The following is a 21044-nucleotide window of genomic DNA, read 5'->3' as shown; positions in this document are numbered from 1 at the left end:
TATCTTAACCTTCTCCTTTTTTTAAATCAATGGCACAGCAATCTATTTAATCCCAATTCCCCAACTATTGTTCCTGTCCCTTAACTTCCTTACTTCTAAGTGAGTTTCCATCTCTTTTTTTAAATACATCAATTGTGTCTGCATCTGTGGTCTTCCATGGTAATGCATTCCACATTCTCATAACCCCTTATGTGATTTTTTTTTCCCTGGATTTATTTTCAACAGGTTTAATTTGAATTCTAAGATTTTCTGACCCCTTGTTCTGGATTACCCTAGTAGAGGATAGAATTGTGGATTCCCTACAAGATCGAATGACTTACCTACTTGAATTGTCAAGATTCAGGATGAGGTGCTGGTGGACTGCCAGTGCCTGTAGAATTATTCCTCAGCAAGTGCCAGTGTCTTCAACAGAGGAGGAACAGAGGAACAGGATCATGCCTTCAGCCTCTTGAGCCTATTTCCCTATTCAGTTAAATCATGGCTGATCTGTACCTCTGTTCCATTTACCTTCAAATCCCTTGTTACCCTTGGGGAGAGCACTGAGCAAAAGGAGGAATAAATCTGGCAGCAGGGCAAAAGGGTTCGCTTTCCATCTAATTTTGCCTTCTCACTGAAAAGGTACATCAATTTTTATAAATGACCTAGACTTGGGAGTAGGTTTATAAAATTTGCCGATGATATGAAACTTGGCAATGTAAGTAGATAGTGGTGTGGACAGTTGCACACTTTTTAAAAAAAATTTGCTCATGGGATGTGAGTGTAACCAATTGCCTTTGACAAGGTGGTGGTGAGCTGCCTTCTTGAATTGCTGCAATCCATCGGGTGAGGGTACATCCACAGTGCTGTAAGGGAGGGTTTTCCAGGTTTTTGACCCAGTGACAGTGAAGGAACCGTGATACAGGTTCAAGTCAGGATGGTGTGTGACGTGGAAGGAAACGTGCAGGTGATGGTTTTCCCATGCGTCTGCTGCCCTTGTTCTTCTAATGGGTAGAGATCGTGGGTTTGGAAGGTACTATTGAAGGAGCCTTGGGAGATGGAGCTTAATACAAAAAAGTGTGAAGTGATGTACATTGGGAGGATTATTATGGAAAGACAGTATACTATAAATGGCACAATTTTGAAAAGTGTAGATGAGCAGAGAGAACTTGGTGTCCTTATAGACAAATCCTTAAAGTTGTTAGGGCAAGTTGATAAGGTGGTTAAAAAAGTATATGGTTTCTAAACAGAATATAAAAGCAAAGAGATTGTACCAGAATTTTATAAACCACATATTCGGCTCAGCTGGACGATCTTCAGGAAAGATGTAAAGGCCTGAGAAAGGGTAAGGCAAGCTTTTTTTATTCTTTCATGGGATGTAAGCATCGCTGCCAAGGCCAGTATTTGTTGCCCATCCCTAATTGCCCTTGAGAAGGTGGTGGTGAGCTGCCTTCTTGAACCACTGCAGTTCATCTGGTGTAGGTACACCCACAGTGCTGTTAGGGAGGGTTCCAGGTTTTTGACTCAGTGACAGTGAACTAGGATGTTACCAGGGATGAAGAACTTTAGTTATGAGGCGAGGTTGGAAAAGTTAGAACTGTTCTCCTTGGAACAGAGAAGGTTAATAGATGACCTCATAGAGGTTTTCAAGATCATGACAGATTTTGATAGAGTAGATAGGGAAAAATTATTCCCTCTAGCAAGTGGGTCAATAACTAGAGGTCACAGATTTAAAATCATAGGGAAAAGATATAAACAGGAGATGAAGAGAAATGTTTTCACTCAGAGAATTGTCAGGATCTGGAATGCTGTGCCTGAAAAGGCAGTGGAAGCTGATACCATAAATAATTTTAAAAGGGAGCTGGACAGGCTTGAGGTTGAGGAACTTACAGGGTTATGGACAAAAAGCGGGATGGTGGGACCAAGTACAAAGAGCCAGCACAGGCATGATGGACCGAATGGCCTCCTTCTGTGCTGTAAGTTTCCATGATTCTATGATACTTGCAACGCTTAATCGGGTCTGCCTTAAAAGAAAAATCAGGAGCTTAATTTAAAAGAAGATCTAACACGGAGTCAGAAAATGTTGTCCAAAATAAACAAAAATCAACTGGGCAGATGAGAACCAATCTTCAGGCAGTACCCACAAGATAAGTAGTCAATCATCCAGTGTTTTGGCAGCCTAATAACATCAACTACTAGCTGATGGCAGTTCTAACAAAGGCTTGATACCTGAAATTTTAACTTGTCCACTCTTTCCACAGATGCTGACTGATGAGTTAGGTGTTTCCAGCATTTCTATCCTTTAGTTTCAGATTTCCAACATCTGCAATTTTTATTTTGTTTTTTGTTTACAATATCAACAATCAATGATTTTCAGACAAACCCATGCAGATGTTTCACTGCTTGCATTTGGAGGGTTGTAATGTACAGTGCTTTTCTGTATGAAGACTTCCAGAGGATTAAAACAGGCTGAGTGACTTACCTGACTTGAAGAAGTTCTAAAGCTGTCTTGCTTGTTGTTCAGTCGTGCGTGTTTCCAGTTCAATAGCACAATCCCCTCACAGATCCACTGGGTTTGGTTCATCAATCTCAGCGTGCCTGTTGGGTGCATTAAAAAGTAAAGTTGACTACCATCGACAAATTGCTAACTTCCCCATTTTGGGTATTCTGTCCTTCATAAGTGATGTTCAAATTCATAAAGAAGTCAAAATAATTCAGAAGATCTTTGATGCTGTACAACTTTCATTTTTATTTTTCATAGAACCATATCAAAGAAACTACAGCAAAAAAGGAAACCTGTGCCACTGCTGACTCTAGTCTCACTTCCTTGCTCCTTCTCCTGTGACCTTTTATATTTTTCTTTTCAATGTACTTACACAATTCCCTTTTAAATACTGCCACAGTTTCTGCCTCAATAGCTCCTTGTGGAAAAGCATAACTCAGTGTGAGAAAAAAAATTGTTCACACTTCCTTGTGCCTCCACTCGCCGAAGACCTCACAAGGTTTTGCGGTTCTCGGCAACTTGGAGAAATCTTTACTGCGCTGACCCCATGCAGGGTAAAGCAGTGACATTTAATGTGCTGTTATCAACTTCATTTGCTGCCAATATCTAAGATCTTAATTCCCCAGACAAGAATGCCAGATTGCCAGAGTATGAGGTGAGACAGGAAAATGACTGGGAGAAAAAAAGAGGGGAAAAAAACAAGATTATGAAGAAATAAAAGGAATTATTAAAGTTTAATGAAAAAAATAAGGTTTTCTTAATTCCAATGAATTAATAAACTCAGCAGTTCTGAAGAGGGGATTATTTTTATAGAAGCTAACTGACCTTCAGTGCATCTCAAGTACATTTTATTTTTGCTTCAGTTATGTCGCTTTTTCCTTTTTATTTATTTTCACAACAGCACAGAAAAATGTACTTTTCAAACATACAGGACTTCAATAACACATTAATTTAGCACAGGAGAGACAGAGAAATAGGAAAGAAAAGAGTGTAAAAGAAAGAGAACAGAAACTCGAGAATGTGGAAAAGAATGTTACATCCTTACCCAGAGTTAAAGTGCAGCCAGGTGACTGCTGTTCAACTCTATAATAATTTGCTTAAGTTTGGAATATATCCTATATATAGCATCATTTACAATCTCAGGACATGCCAAGCACTTTACAGCCAATGAAGAACTTTTGAAATGCAGCCACTATTGTAATGGAGGAAACATGGCAGCCAATTTAGGCGCGTCAGGATTCCACAAAAGCCATTTGATAATGATCAGTTAATCAGTTTTAGTGGTGTTGATTGAGGGATAAATATTTGGCCAGGACACCAAGGAGAACTCCCACTGGATCTTTCACATCTATTTGATAGGGCAGACAGTTTAATGTCTTCTTCGAATCCTCTCCTGAAGGCAGCAACTCATGTTGGGGTATGAATTCAAAGCCTTCAATAGTGCTGTAGTCTCTGTATCCCTGCTTTTTGTGTGATGTCAATGATGAGTGGCACACAGCTATTCAACTCTAAGAAGGCATCATAACTACTTGACAACAATCAGTAGTGGCTCCTGTCCCAACTGAAATCAGTGAAGCCAGCACAAGCCAGAGATTCAGTCTGGGACTCTCCAGGTCTGTAATGTTCCAGAGGGGATGCAACAAGTGGAGGAGGAAGTAATGTATGGAGGAGGGATCAACCAAATATCTTTCCAAACACTGCTCCATTTATTCACTCAGCATTGGGGAGGTTCTGGTAGTGTTGGGCTCTTTCTGAAAAGTGTATTTTTACTAAGTGTAGCACACTTTAAATACTTCCATTGCACAGAAAAATCTGTTACGCTTTCCTGTGGCTCAAATATCCCAGCAGTCAATACAAAAAAAACACACATATTTCAGCACTCTTTGTGGTAAAACAAAATGACAACCTAATAATTTCCATATGCTTTGATACACTGTGAGCAATGCTGATTGAGATACACCATACATAATAGCGTGTGTATATCTAAATAATTGTATACATATCATATTAACCCTTTTAAAAATATGACCTAACAAAATCTGTACCTTTTCAGCTATCAACTACTTTATCATCGCTACTGTCACAGTGAAACCTTTTTGGTTTTCTGGCCAAAATAGCTTTGTGGCTAAAGACATATTTTACCGGCAATTCAAAATATCCGTAGAAAATTCAGGCGAAGGAGTAAGAAATAATGTCATCAACGACATTGCTTACTGGTACAGCCATCGGCTGGGATTATATCTATTTTCAATGAATGTGGTCTGTGCAAATTTTCTCAGCTGTTGGTTTGAAATTACTATTTGAAATGATCTTTAACTAGAATTTTCATTGCTAATCGAATTCTTATTTGCTGTACCACAGTGCTGACGTCTGAATACCTGCTGCCAATAGTGTGGTAACTGTTTTGCATTCAAACAAAGCTATTTGGTTAAGCTAATGAGCTCCTTGATGCAGAAAACCAAGATTGTTCTTTTTAACGGATTAAAAAGTGTGGCTCTTAACAATTTCAACTGCCTGTGACGTTCAGAAAAGTGCCAAGGCACCATCCTTAAAATCAACATTTTTTAAAATGAATTCAAGAAACATCAGTGCAGCCAAAGTGCAGTGGTCTGAGAATATGCTCGGATTGCAAATCATTTCGTTGTAGAACTGGTTTTCAAGTGAAATTGAAGGTGGCTGTTCTGCCTTTTTAATCCAGATCTTTACGATCACGATTCATTATCTGTTTCTATTCCTAATATCAAAGCTGGGAAGATCAATAAAGTACAGAAAAGAAAATCAAATTCAGGAAACGACTGTACCGATGGAAGGCGTTTTCACTCACCCATTTTGAACTTGCTACATTTTTAATTTTCCTGACTTTGACTTCAAAACTATGCCTGGCAGATTACTTCAGACATTATCAACCAGTCAGTAAAGACATTTTTTGGGGAAATTTCAGAGCAATGGGCCATAATCTTAAAGCTAGAGCTAGGCCATTTAGGCGTGAACTCAGAAAGCACTTATTCCACCCAAAGGGTGGTGGAGATCTTTCTCCCAAAAAGCTGTAGTTGCTGGCTCAATTAAAATGTTCTACACAGCAACTGACACATATTAAAGGAAGTGGAGCAAAGATAAGTAATGGCGCTGAGGTACAGATCAGCTATGATCTATCTGAATGGCAAAATGGGCCAGAGGGGCCGAATAGCCTACCTTTCTTCCTAGCATGTCCGCTTTAAATTTAATTTTCATTAATTTACATTTCTGGTCCAACTGGTCTGACTTCTTCTGAATTTATCTTATTGTAATGATTCAATACTTGATGAGATCCCTCCTTACCTCCCCTTACATCATGTTTACAGCACAGAAATATGTCATTTGCCCCAACTGGTCTACGTCAGCATTTTATGCTCCGCACAAGCCTCCTCCCACCCATCTTCATCTAACCCTATCAGTATATCCTTCCATTCCTCTCTCTGTTGTGTATTTATCCAGCTTCCCCTTAAATGCATCAGTGCTATTTGCCTCAGCTACTTCTTGTGGCAGCACGTTCCATATTCTTATCATTTTTTGGGTGAGAACGATTTTCCTTAATTCCCCTATTGCATTCATTAGTGACTACATTATATTTAAGTGGTGCAGTGGTTAGCACCACAGCCTCACAGCTCCAGCAACCCAGGTTCAGTTCTGGGTACTGTCTGTGCGGAGTTTGCATGTTCTCCCTGTGACCGCGTGGGTTTTTGCTGGGTGCTCTGGTTTCCTCCCACAGCCAAAAACCTGCAGGTTGATAGGTAAATTGGCCATTGTAAATTGCCCCTAGTATAGGTAGGTGGTAGGAGAATTGAGGGAAGGTGGGGATGTGGTAGGAATATGGGATTAATGTAGGATTAGTATAAATGGGCGGTTGATGGTTGGCACAGACTTGGTGGGCCGAAGGGCCTGTTTCAGTGCTGTATGTCTCTATGACTCTATTTCTGTACTGGGACTGATAGCATAATTGTTACTGGACTGGAATCCAGAAGCCTGGATTAATGATCTGGGAACATGAGTTCAAATTCCACCATAGCAGCTGGTGAATTTAAATTAGTTAGTTAATTAAATAAATAAATAACTAGTATCAGTGATGCTGACCATGTAACTACTGGATTGTTGTAAAAACCCATCTAGTTCACGAATGTCCTTTAGAGAAGGAAATCTGCCATCCTTACCTGGTCTGGCCGATATGTGGCTCGAGACCCACAGCAATGTGCCCTCTAAAATGACCTAGCAAACCACTGGTTGTCAAGAAAGCAGCTCACTACCACCTTCTCAAGGGCAATTAGGGATGGACAATAAATGCTGGACTCGCCAGCAACTCTCACATCCTGTGCATGAATTAAAAAAATGATGACCTCTGGTTTTGTATTGCCCACAAGAAGAAATATTTTCTCTCTGTCTACCCTATCAATTGCTTCTATTATCTTAAAGATTTCTATCAGGTCACTCCACTGTCTTCTCTTTTCTAGAGAAAGGAATATGAGCCTGTTCAGTCCTTTCTGATAAGGATGTTCTCTCAGTCTGGGATCATTCTTGTGAATCTTCATTGCACCTTCTCCAGTGCCTCTTTATTCCTTCTGCAGAAGGTGCACAGTACTCCATGTGTGACTTAAATCAGGTTTGATCCAAGTTTAACATAACTTCCCCACTTTTCAATTCTATCCCTCTAGAAATGAAGCCCAGTGTTGTTTGCTTATTTATAGCCTTATTAACCTGTATCAGTACCTTTAGTGATTTGTGTACTTGTACCCTTAGAACCCCATGCTCCTCTACCCAATTCAGGCTTATTTTCCAAGCAGTATGTGGCTTCCTTATTCTTGCTACCAAAATGCACCACTTCACACTTATTCATCTGCCAATTACACGCTCATTCTGCAAGTTTATAACTGTCTTCCTGTATTTTGCTACATTCTTCCTTTATGTTAACTACAACGGGATCTGGTGCTGGGGAATGAGGTGGACCAAGTGTCTGTGGGTGAAAACTTGGGTAAGAGTGGTCATTGTATCATGAAGTTTAGAGTAGTAATGGAGAAGAGAAAGGAACAATCTAAAGAAGAACATTTAAATTGGAAGAGTGCTAACTTCAATGGGATGAGATGGGATCTAGCCAGGTTAAAATGGAACCAAAGATTGACAGGAAAAATGGTAATGGAACAATGAGTGATCTTTGAGGAGATGTTTCAGGTACAGGCGAGGTACATTCCAACAAGGGTGAAAGCTAAGGGAACCAAAGCCAGGGTTCCTTGGATGACGAGGACGATGGAGAACATGATGAAACAAAAAGAGGGTGTATGATGCATATCTCATGAATTCTTCAAGCAAGAACCAGACCAAACACAATACATTGAGAGGGGAAATGAAGAGAAAAATAATACTGGCAAAGAGAGAATGAGAATAGAATGGCAGTTAACATAAAAGGTAACCCAAAAATCTTTTACCGTCATGCGGGTAGTAAAGGTGGTGTGGGGCCTTTTAGCGACAAAGAGGATGATATATGCTTAGAGGCACAGGACAAGGCTAGAATACTTAATATGAGTACTTTATATCAGTGCTTACTAAGGAAGAGGATGTTGACAAAATATCTATAGAAGCGGAGATGGTAGAAGTAATGGATGGGGTGAAAATTGACAGGAAGGATGTACTGGAAAGGCTGGCTGTACTTAGATTGCATAAATTACTTGGTCTGGATAGTTTGCATCCCAGGTTGCTAAAGGTAGTGGGAGATGGCAAGAGTAGAAGGGGCACCATAATCTTCCAATCTTCCCTAAATATGGGGGAGGTGCCAGAGGATTGGTGAGTGGCAAATGCGACATCCTTATTCTGTGTAAAAGACATTCCTATTAACAACAGACCAATCACTTTAACATCAGTGGTGGGTGAGGTTTTAGAAACAATAATCGGAAAAAACAATCAACAGGCTCTGAAAGAGGTCTGAGTTAATTCAAGATAGCCAGCATGGATATGTAAAAAGGAGATCATACTTGAATTTTTTGATGAATTGACAGAGAAGGTTGATGAAGGGAAAGCAATGGATGTTGTCTACATGAATTTTAGAAAGCTTTTGACAAAGTACCACATAAAAGGTTGGCTAACAAATTTGATGCCAATGGAATAGGAGGGTCAGTGTCAGCTTGGATAAAAAATTGGCTTAAGGACAGAAAACAGCAAGTCGTGGTAAATGGTTGTTTTTCAGACTGGAGGACTGTAGACAGTGGTGTTCCCCAAGGGTCAGTGCTGGGACCACTGTTTTTGTTTTGATATTTATAAATGAGTATTGCTGAAAATTGTCGAAGCTTTTCATATTGCACTCATCAGGATAATTTGCAAAAATACCAATGTAAGGGAAAGCTACAACTTTATACTGTATGAGAAGAGAGTGCTGATTGGTTGGCAAGTGGACTCTGATTGGTTAGCGGGGGGAAGTGGTTGTTAGTGAGGGTGGTGGGGGAGTCTTCCCGGGCTTTAGCCCCCAAAGGAGGGCCTTGCTAGACTTTAGCTGGCAGTGTCTTCACACGGCTGCGGGCCCTTCTGCCTTCAATAAAATTGAAGTGGAGGCCATTAATTGGCCACTTAAGAGCTTCAATTGGCCTGGTAAGGAAAGGCCGCCCTCAGCCTCCCTCACCCAGGACAAAATGGCAGGGTGCCCGGGTGACGTCGGGAACAGCACCCCCTGCCATTTTGTTTGCCCTCCTGTCTACGTGCTTGCCTGCAGAACAAAATCCTGCCCGTCATTTTTGACCAAGATGTGGCTTAATAATGCCTCTCTGAAGTGCTTGGGATGTTTTGTTATGTTCAAGGCTGTATATAAGTACAAGTTGTTGTTGTTGTCTATCGGCTGAGACATTGAACCGTGGCCCCATCTGCCCACTCAGGTGGAGATAAAAATCTCATGGCATTATTTCAAAGAAGAGCAAAAGAGTCGTCCTCCGTGCCCTGGCCAACATTTATCCTTCCACCAACAGCTTCGCTGACTGTTATCACATTACTGTTTGTGTGACCTTGCTGTACACAAATTGGCTGTTGCGTTTCCTACATTACAATAATAACTACACTTCCAAAGTGCTTCATTGGCTGTAAAATGCTTTGGGACACACTGAGGTCATGAAGGGCTCTACGGAAATGCAAGTTCTCTTTTTTGTTGCTGCCTATCAAAAATTGATCACTTTGGAATTCCAGGTATTTGCACGCTAATCACCGAACTCTGGATCCAACTTTTACATTTCTTTCTATGTTTCTCATGCTGAAAACCAAAGTCTATGTTGGTACTGCAACCTTAAACGATGCATTGTACTCAGTCTCCTGCAGTCAAGCTTCTGAGACAACACATTGGAAATCTTCGAAGTGTGAGCCACACAATGACAAAGAACACAGCTCCCTGCCACCCCCACATTCCTCCCCCCAGACCTCCCAAGTAGCAAATTAAGCACAGCGAGTTTGTATTGGATGTTTATGCAAAGACAGTGGCGTGGTCCTTCCTAAAAAGAGTTATTAATTAAGGAATGCTCTAATTGTGATAATGTACAGTTTCTATCTATCATCCGACAGCCTCACCTTCCCACAAACACTGAGCCCATTGACTGCAAGCTCCTACAGACAGAGCTGTGTACAATAGGATTTCACTGCAAAGCAGAAAAGACATTTTTTTCAGAGAACCTTGAATGGGTCAAGTTCACGAAGAATGAACTGATCCATAAATGATTAGGGTGCAGTAAGCCCCATCAATCTTCCACTTGGTTTTGCCACAGTTTGCAGAGGACTTTTGTTATAAAGATGCCAACCGCTATCATCGAATCATTCCATTGTAAAGTGAAACAGTGCTGTATTTAACAGAATAGGTGACACCTTTAACCTAAATTCCCAAGTGATTGAACTTATATTTCATACACTGATACAGGAATGACAATGAGGCTAATAAGAGCTGATTCTGACTTAGCAGGTCTGCCTTGCCAATGAATCATTCTCGTCAAGCATACACCTTTAATTTGGAAGATTTTTTTCTTTCATTTTGTTTTGTGTGTGGCTCATGGCTGGAGAATAATTTCATACTTTTTGCAGCACCAGCCTGTGATCTGCTGCTCTCTGTGGTTGAAAAAAAGGTTGAACATTTGTTTAAAAAAAAAGCTGGCTTCATTCTCCAGCTTGTGAGTGGCAGAATCACATTATTAGATACTGTTAACAAGTAGTGCCCAAGGCATCCTGTTCTTTTTTAAGTGTCTATTGAGGAAGTGATTTTTGAACATGGCGTGGTGCACTGGGATCTGGATAAGGTTACCGTGAGAATAATTGTGTTTACACACACTTACAGACAAAAATGAACTCACACACATTCCAATCCATGCTACAAAAACTGGCTTCAATTTTCAGCTCACCCATTTTACAAGGCAGGAGGATCTGGTGAACTTCAAATCAATCACCAAAATTATTTTTACAGCTTTTATGATTCTTCTCTATGATCCCAAGTACTCATATCAAAAAAAACAAACGCACAGCAGACATGCAGCACTTTTATTACATAGCTCCCTTGTACTGCTGTTTTAAAAAGCAATACCATAGTTTTAAAAAACAATACCATTGTTTTAAAGGGAACTCTTTTCCCAAGCCGGAAAAATAAAACTGGAAAAAAAAAATCGCACAAGGCAACTGCCCTGTTATCTGTGAGCTTTCTTATATTTAGCACAGGCTAATCACTTGTCCCTTTGAAGACAGCAGTACTTATTTTCCTTACATTCCCACATGCGTTGCAGACTTGCAGTTTGGTCTGTTATACCTCATGAAATCTGTAATGAAATTATAATACTACTTCCTTTTAACTTCTACCCTGGTCATGCTAGAAAAGGGAGGATGGGGCTCTGCCTCCTCCCCCTCCCACTTACACTGGTTTGTTCAGATCTTTGAAGAAGAAACAATTAAGCTGCAATGACTGTACAATGTGGATGTGAATGGATGTTTAATCCGTTCTATTAGTTGTACTATCGCTGAAGAAACTGCGGCATTGGGTTTTTGAGTCACTGTATTGCATTATATGAAGCTGCTTTTATTTACTGTCTGTGGGGTGTTTGCACGGACAGTTGCAGAGGAGCAGGTCTTGTCCAAACAGTGGTCTCCTCAGTGTAAGCCTGCTGGATCTGCCTGCTGGGACAACTAGTTTCATAGCCAGTCTGGCAGGAGGCCACCTTTGCCTCAGGAGGCGGTGCAAACACCTTATACTGTCGCCAGCATAAAGTTAGCCTGGAACAGGAAGTCTTTAGTGCCAGGTTGTTCCCTACATTACAACTGTGACTACACTTCAAAAGTAGTTTGCTGGCTGTAAAAGCGCTTTGGGACATCCTGAGGTCATGAAAGGTGCTATGTAAACACAAGTTCTTTCTTCTTTCTTCACTCAGGAGCCAAAGGCAATGTTTTTTGATCAAGTTTTTAGTCGAACCTGAGCTGGTCCAAAATTCTGCTGCCCGTATCCTAACACTCATCAAGTCCTGTCCACCCATCACCCTGCGCTCCCAGTTCGCCTCATTTTTAAAATTCTCATCCATGTATTCAAATCCCTCCATGACCTCATACTTCCCCTTCTCTGTAACCTCCTCCAGCCCTACAACCCTCCAAGAACTTTGCATTCCTTCAATTCCGGCCACTTGCACATTCTCAGTTTAGGTTTTCCCCACCATTGGAGGTTGTACCTTCAGCTGCCTAGGCCCTAAGCTGCAATTCCCTTCCTAAACCTCACCAACTCTCTCTGCTCCTTTAAAAGCCTCCTTAAAAGCTGCGTATTTAACCAATTTGGTTAATTTGGTTTGTTTTGGTTGCCTGCCCTAACATTTTCTTATGTGGCTCGGTGTCAAATTTTGTCTTATTAAGCTCCTGTGAAGCACCTTGGGTTGTTTTACTACATTATTGGTACTATTTAAATGCAAGTTGTTGTGGTTGTAGTCATCATATTCAGGAGATGAGAGAAAGAAACAAACTTGTGGGACTTTTTTTCGATGCAAATGATTTTCAGATTATTCTGAGTTGAATGGTGTGGCACCATACTTATTGGAGCAACATTCATTGTAAGTCGATGAAGACTTGTAAAGAAAAGGCTTTGTTCAGAATTCTTTGTTACTTCAATATTTAGAAGCTTTACTGATGATCAAAGTGACGTTCACACTCATTCTCTCTTGTGAATTGGGCGAATATGAGGAAGGACAGACATATTTGAATCCTGAATCCTCAAATGGTTAAAGGGAACTGAACCTCAGTGAGAGCAAGTGCTGCACAAATGATTTCGAAACCAAACCATGCAAGCCAACAAAAAGAAGCTCCTCAGCTTTCCATCCCATTCAGCCTTGGCACACTACTCTGTACCACTTACACAGTTCAGTCTGATTCAAATCAGCTGCAAACACAGAGGCTGCATTAAACGGCTCAATGCAAATCAGCAGTTGACAAGCTAATCCAATGCCTGCAGAGTTTGAAATAAGGCAGGCAGAAAACTGAGACAATCCCCAGCACCTGGCTTTCAGGAACCACCAGGGGAATAAGTGAGGTCACTAAAAGCAGTCAAAACATTAAACCAGATTTAGGTGCAGGGTCTTATCATACCCATATCTGTGTTCTGAACCTTTGGGAAAGTTTGTTTTAGTTAAAATGTGATACTGAATTTAGTGCAGTTCACAGACATGGCCATGTAAATGTAGACTGTACATTTTTTAGAAAAAGATCCTGCATTTTCCTCTGTGCTAAGGTCTCCATTCAGCACCTCAAGGTTGGAAGAAAGCTTCCGAAAAACATTTGGTGTCAGATTATACCCAATGTACATCACCTATTTTCCACTGCAGATGATTGCTCGAGTCTCCCTTGTTTCTGCAGGCTAGTGAGTTTCACGCTATTGAACAGCACAATAAAGCTTTCTTTAACTGACAGAAGATAGATGGGCCAACTTCTCCAGGAAACAGAAATTTCTAAAAACACTCAGTGTTTCAGGTATGGACCCGTCAGCTGAAAAGTTCAAGTTAACAGGAGAGAGGCAGCTGAATCGATATAGCTCATTTTTATACTAATTCCTCAAAGTCAAAATTACCATCAGTCAGTACAACCGTCACCACTCCTACATTACACATTGGTTCTTTATGCTACATGGTGCAGGCAGAGGTTTAATGTCCTCACAAGGGTGGTCAAAGGAATTGAAACCAAAGTTCCCTGTACACAGTCTGTCATACTTTCTCAGGCAAGACACTCCTCCTGACTTTATAGAATTACACATTAAGTACAAGCCATTCAGCTCAACCAGTCTGCACTGGTGTTGACCTTCAACATGAAAGCAAGAAAGACTTGCATTTATATCATGCCGATCATGACAGCAAGACATTTCAAAGACATCCCTCATTCTGTGTGATCTGTTCGGGTGCCATAACCCTTTACTTCCCTTTCTTTCAACCATCTCGATGTTAACACGGTCACTGCTGCCATTTCCAACTCTGGTACTGCATTTCACAGCCTGCGTAACCAAGTTACTCCTGCCCTAAATTGCTTAGGTTTAATCTTATATCTGCATCCCCTTTTTCCAGATCTCTGAAAAATAGTTGCAATGCCACAAACCAAATATTGAGTACTGATGAGGATGAGATTATCTCCAGGATCATTAACTGGGTGGAGGAAACCTCCACTGTACACATGAAATCACTGCCATCAATCCTGATTTTTGTTGACTTCATTCCACTGTCTGATGACATTGCCTTCCATGAGGGGATAGTGTTAAAAGGGAGTCACACGTATAAGCATTAGAATCATGCACTGGATGCAGACACTGATGTGAACAGAAGTGCGGGTATTTATCAGATTCCTCGAACACCACGACCTCGGTTTGCAAAGGTAATGGTAGCTCGAACAAGCGACAGAAATCTTGCAACTGGAGGAGGAACATCAACCTTGAAAACTTTAGAATGCGCACAAGGAGAAAGCTTTGTAGCTCGTAGGCAGACGAAGCAGAAAGGAAATGAGGCAGTAAGAGTGAGGTGCCAAGAATAAATAGTTAAAGGCAGGGCATGGGCAAACATAGTTTTTCAGTATCATGCAGTATGTCAAAGTGCAGCAACAGCCATGCTCTTAGCCGTTATTTCTTCCAGGAACCATCTGAGTACTTAAATACCGAAAAACGTTTTTACGTTTTATGACATTCTTGGCCATTTTTTAAAGTGGGATTCTGAAGCCTTAACACAACCGAAAGGCAGGCAGGGCAGTTGTTCACAGGAAAATCCACCCTACTCTATTGTAGTTCTAAATCACTTACATCATAAAAGAATTGTATTATTGGTTCAATATGGTTGTGTGAGAGTGCTCTTCAATGGCAAGTTTAGTTTGGTATGAACAAAATGCAGCATTTTGAATGGGATTTTGATCCATCAGAGTGAATACTTGTTATCTGGATGTCCAGAATCTGGTACAGTTTACTGTCAATGCAACTCTGAAATTTAGCTTCAGATCAGAGCTAACAATTCATTGCATTAAACTAAGCACTCAATTACCCATACATTTTCATTACCCATCATGGTGGAATCCCTCCTGTATGGCTGATAATTGAATTTCCATTTTACTGTTTGTGAATTTGACTCATAGGAACATAGGAGCATGAGTAGGCCATTCAGCTCATCGAGCCTGCTCTGCCATTCAACACGATCATGGCTGATCATCCATTTCAATGCCTTTTTCCCACACTATCCCCATATCCCTTTATGTCATTGGTATTTAGAAATCTGTCAATATCTACTTTAAATATACTCAATGACTGAACTTCCACAGATCTCTAGGGTAGAGAATTCCAAAGATTCACAACCCTCTGAGAAAATAAATTTCTCCTCATCTCTGCCCTAAGTGGCTTCCCCCTTATTTTGAAATTGTGTCCCCTGGTTCTAGACTCCCCAACCAGGCGAAACATCTAACCTGCATCTACCTTGTCGATCCAGTGAAATATTTTATAGGTTTCAATGAGATCACCTCATATTCTTCAAAACTCGAGAGAATACAGGCCCAGTTTCCCAATCACTCTTCATAGGCCAGTCTCACCATCCAGGCAACAAGTCTGCTGAACCTTTGTTGCACTCCCTCTATGACAATAATATCCTTCCTAAGATAAGGGGACCAAAACGGCACAGAGTACTCCAGGTGCAGTCGAATCAGAAGTTTTATACAATTCAAGCAAGACTTCACTACTCCTGGACTCAAATCCTCTTGAGATAAAGACTAACACACCATTAGCCTTCCTAATTGCTTGCTGCACCTGTATGTTAGCTTTCAGTGACTTATTGGTCCCCTTGATCATCTACACTTTCTAATCTCTTAACAATTAAGAAATACTCTGCACATCTATTCCTCCTACGAAAGTAGATAACCTCACATTTGACATTATATTCCATCTGCAATGTTCTTGCCCACTCACTAAGTCTGTCCAAATCCCCTTGAAGCTACTTTGCATCTTCCTCACAACACACATTCTCACCTAGTTTTGTGTCATCCGCATCCCCACATCCAAATCATTGTTATATAGTGTGAACAGTTTGGGCCCAACACACTTTTTCCGAACATACGGGACAGGCACGCACCAAAGTTAGAAAAACCAGAGTAAAGCTTGGCTCTGTGCCATCTTACAATTGGTTTGAACAGCATGACTTTTTAAAATTCATAAACCCAACTTTTTCCTCTGCTAATTCTCAGACAGAAAGAATAACATTGCATGGTCACAGTTCTGAGCTTTCAAAATGCTTTCTCCATTTGTTGCATTGCTGCCGAAACTAATAACTTGCTAGTACTCTCCCTCTAAGCCTACATGGGCGAAAAGTAACTATCCGGTGTGGCCTGTGAGCTGCAGGCTTGCGTCTCCTGGGTGCAATGATGAATCGAAAGCCACTGGAGTTCTCTGCAGAAGCAGCAACACAACCTGATTGTCACCTTGAACAGAAATCAGTCAGGTATCTTCTTCAGCCTGAGATAACATGGGGGTAAAATCTATCTTCTTCTTTGGCCTCCTTATCTCGAGAGACAATGGGTAAGCACCTGGAGGTGGTCAGTGGTGTGTGGAGCAGCGCCTGGAGTGGCTATAAAGGCCAATATTAGAGTGACAGACTCTTCCACAGGTGCTGCAGAAAAATTTGTTTGTCGGGGCTGTTACACAGTTGGCTCTTCCCTTGCGCTTTTGTCTTTTTTCCTGCCAACTGCGAAGTCTCTTCGACTCACCACACTTTAGCCCCGCCTTTATGACTGCCCACCAGCTCTGGCGAACGCTGGCAACTGACTCCCACGACTTGTGATCAATGTCACAGGACTTCATGTCGCGTTTGCAGACGTCTTTAAAGCGGAGACATGGACGGCCGTGGGTCTGATACCAGTGGCGAGCTCGCTGTACAATGTGTCTTTGGGGATCCTGCCATCTTCCATGCGGTTCACATGGCCAAGCCATCTCAAGTGCCGCTGACTCAGTAGTGTGTATAAGCTGGGGATGTTGGCCGCCTCGAGGACTTCTGTGTTGGAGATACAGTCCTGCCACCTGATGCCAAGTATTCTCCGGAGGCAGCGAAGATGGAATGAATTGAGACGTCGCTCTTGGCTGACATACGTTGTCCAGGCCTCGCTGCCATAGAGCAAGGTACTGAGGACACAGACTTGATACACTCGGACTTTTGTGTTCCGTGTCAGTGCGCCATTTTCCCACACTCTCCAGGCCAGTCTGGACATGGCAGTGGAAGCCTTTCCCATGCGCTTGTTGATTTCTGCATCTAGAGACAGGTTACTGGTGATAGTTGAGCCTAGATAGGTGAACCCTTGAACCACTTCCAGAGCGTGGTCACCAATATTGATGGATGGAGCATTTCTGACGTCCTGCCCCATGATGTTCGATTTCTTGATGCTGATGGTTAGGCAAATTCGTTGCAGGCAGCCGCAAACCTGTCGATGAGTCTCTGCAGACACTCTTCAGTGTGAGATGTTAAAGCAGCATCATCAGCAAAGAGGAGTTCCCTGATGAGGACTTTCCTTACTTTGGACTTCGCTCTTAGACGGGCAAGGTTGAACAACCTGCCCCCTGATCTCGTGTGGAGGAAAATTCCTTCTTCTGAAGACTTGAACGCATGTGAAAGCAGCAGGGAGAAGAAAATCCCAAAGAGTGTGGGTGCGAGAACACAGCCCTGTTTCACGCCACTCAGGATAGGAAAGGGGTCTGATGAGGTGCCGCCATGTTGAATTGTGCCTTTCATATTGTCATGGAATGAGGTGATGATACTTAGTAGCTTTGGTGGACATCCAATCTTTTCTAGTAGTCTGAAGAGACCACGTCTGCTGACGAGGTCAAAGGCTTTGGTGAGATCAATGAAAGAAACGTAGAGGGGCATCTGTTGTTCGCGGCATTTCTCCTGTATCTGACGAAGGGAGAACAGCATGTCGACGGTCGATCTCTCTGCCCGAAAGCCACACTGTGCCTCAAGGTAGACGCGCTCGGCCAGCTTCTGGAGCCTGTTCAGAGCGACTCGAGCAAAGACTTTCCCCGCTATGCTGAGCAGGGAGATTCCACGGTAGTGTTGCAGTCACCGCGGTCACCTTTGTTTTTATAGAGGGTGATGATATTGGCATTGCGCATGTCCTGAGGTACTGCTCCCTCGTCCCAGCACAGGCATAGCAGTTCATGTAGTGCTGAGAGTATAGCAGGCTTGGCACTCTTGATTATTTCAGGGGTAATGCTGTCCTTCCCAGGGGCTTTTCCGCTGGCTAGAGAATCAATGGCATCACTGAGTTCCGATTTTGTTGGCTGTACGTCCTGCTCATCCATGACTGGTAGAGGCTGGGCTGCATTGAGGGCAGTCTCAGTGACAACATTCTCCCTGGAGTACAATCCTAGTTAGTGCTCAACCCAGCGGTCCATTTGTTTGCATTGGTCAGTGATTATGTCCCCCGATTTAGATTTGAGGGGGGCGATCTTCTTGATGGTTGGCCCAAAAGCTCTCTTGATGCCATCATACATTCCTCTGATGTTTCCGGTGTCTGAGGCCAGCTGAATATGACTGCATAGGTGTTGCCAGTGGTCATTTGCGCAGCGCCTGGCTGTTCTTTGTGCAGTGCTTCTGGCTGCTTTAAGTGCCACCTTTGTTAAATCGCTGGGGGCTTTCTTGTAGTTCAACAGTGCAGTGCGCTTAGTGGCTATGACAGGTTCCAGCTCTTCATTATGAGATTGAAACCAGTCTGCATTTCTCTTCGCACGTTTGCCATAGGTGGTCACAGCTGACTCACAGATGGCGTCTCTGATGTGGGCCCACTTGGTCTCAGCAGCCCCTGTGGGAGTGTTTTGAAGGGCTGTTACAAGTGAATTTAGACATTTTTGTAACAGCTGTGGGTGAGAAATTCTGCTGGTGTTGATGCGCGGGTGGCCCTTCTGCTTGGAATGTTGCAACTTCTTTGGTCTGAGTCTAACCTTGCTGCACACCAGGGAGTGGTCGGTGTCGCAGTCCGCACTGTGGAAGCTGCGTGTGACTTGAACACTGTTTAAGGAGGCTCGCCTTGTGACGATGAGGTCTAGCTGGCGCCAACGACGCGATCTTGGGTGCTTCCATGAAACCTGGTGACAGGGTTTAGTGAGAAAGAACGAGTTGGTAATGCAGAGGTTATGATAGGTACATAACTCAAGCAGTCTCTGCCCGTTCTCATTCATGCCATAGCGCCCAAGGCAGGAGGGCCATGAGTCATTGTCGGCCCCAACCCTAGCATTAAAGTCCCCCAGCAGGAACAGGTGTTCGGTGTTGGGGATGCTGCTAATGATGTTATGGAGTTCCTCGTAGAACTGGTCTTTCGCTTCAGGTGGGGAGCAGAGTGTTGGAGCATAGATCCTGAGAAGGTGTACTAGACCAGAGGCGGTGAACAGTCGGATGGACAGTATGCGTTCCGAGCCATTTGAGGGAGGCTCTATCATGCTGAGCAAAGAGTTTCTGATGGCAAAGCCCACTCCATGCTGTCTTGGTTCTTCAGGATTCACTGTTAGAGATCCACTGTTAGAGATCCACTCGCGGGGAGGCGTGTCTCCTGAAGTGCTGCAATATCCACATTGAGTCTACTGAGCTCCTTGTTAATGATGGCGGTCTTCCGAGAATCGTTGATTTGTGTAAGGTCTTCCGACAGGCCAGGGCACATAGTTCTGACGTTCCAGCTTGCAAAGCGAAGGGCTGGTACCTTCTTTCCTTTTTTCATGTTGTTTGGTGCGGTGTTGCAGTCCACCTTTCGGGCAATGACCCTGAGCTCCAAGCACCCATTGAAGCAGGTGGACTGTGGCGGGACAGAACCTTATTGACCGGGGGCTGCCCGGTTTGAGGCGGGCGGTAGCTGTCCAGTGAGGTGCGATGACCTCTCCCACCGACAAAGGCAACCCGTGGCGCCCAATCTCTACGCCAATTTAGCTGGACTTATAACCCGCAACTGCCGCCTTCCATGTTGTTTCAGTCACTGTGAGGCGACTATGGAGTGACCTCTCCATGACAGAGTTGTGGAAATGAATATCAAGCAGAGTGTAAAGCTGATTCGCTATTGCCCGTTTTCTGCTGCCACCCAACCAATTTTAGCCACTCTGCTTCGCTTGTTTTGGATGTTTTGATATCATCATTTTAGTTTGTTAAATACAGTGAGCAAGAATGGTTGATAATTCACTTCTGACATTTGGGTTTAGGGGGATGACTTGTTCATCGACAAAAACAAAATCTTTTCTATTCCCTTCTTAGAAGTAAGAAATACATTCATTAAAGTAAGTGGCTCTGTGTCAGAAATGATTGGTTTAGCTTTGTAGAAACTTCTTTTGTTCAGTGACTAGTCACGGGGAGTTTAAAATAAAAATCAGCTGCTAGTATCTCAGACAAAGCTTAACTCGATGTAAATGTTGCAAGTGCCCCAACACAGTGCAATTTTCACCCCTCTTTTTCACCAGTTTTCTCTGCCAAATTTTATCCCTGTCTGCATGGACTCCTTGAAAGGATACAGTTCCATAGGCACAGAATACCCTCTGGTACCTTGGCCATCTGGCTGTTAGTCACACATGAGCCTTGTGTATTACAGGTAATTCCACCATGGATGGGTATCACAGCTGAGCCCAATCATGTCCTCACACACTTACACTTCCAGTGGGAAATGCTTGAAGTGGCAATTTTGGCAGGTTTTACCCTTGCTAGCTCGAGAAGGGGTGGGACTGTGGATCAGGCATGCTCCAAACTGCCAAAGGCCTGTCAGTCACAGTCTCTCCCCCTAACTCAGTGAACTTTTGCAGGATCAGCAGCAGATTCGTTCCTTACAGACGTTTGGGGTGACTTTCTCTTTAAACCTACACATTATGGTTGTAATTCTGCTTGAAAGTCTTGGAAAAGCATACTGGATTTTCATGGATACCAGAAACTGAATTTGTACAGTACAATTTGGGGGTTTATAGAACAAATCCTGTTGTCACTGGAGACAAGAAATAGCAAATCCTCAGGGAGCTCATACAAAGTCAATAGGTTCCCTCCATCAATTTTAAAACTCTACTGTTTTATTTTGCTAAAAGAGGCACTGCTGATGA

The 21044-nt window shown here is 42.6% G+C and overlaps 1 protein-coding gene across 8 annotated transcripts in view; it reads right to left on the bottom strand.

Annotated features, from left to right (window-relative positions):
- LOC137368959 (teneurin-3) overlaps positions 1 to 21044 on the bottom strand; it is an 891767-nt gene that overhangs the window by 773084 nt on the left and 97639 nt on the right. For all 8 annotated transcript variants that reach the window (XM_068029337.1, XM_068029332.1, XM_068029334.1 and 5 more), the window contains exon 2: positions 2459 to 2574. The gene's annotated coding sequence lies outside the window, so the exon portion shown is untranslated. The remainder of the gene's footprint in view (positions 1 to 2458; positions 2575 to 21044) is intronic.

This window comes from Heterodontus francisci, chromosome 4, assembly GCF_036365525.1.
Source record: "Heterodontus francisci isolate sHetFra1 chromosome 4, sHetFra1.hap1, whole genome shotgun sequence".
In the NCBI taxonomy this organism is placed as follows: domain Eukaryota; kingdom Metazoa; phylum Chordata; class Chondrichthyes; order Heterodontiformes; family Heterodontidae; genus Heterodontus; species Heterodontus francisci.
This window is presented reverse-complemented; position numbering and strand designations above follow the sequence as displayed.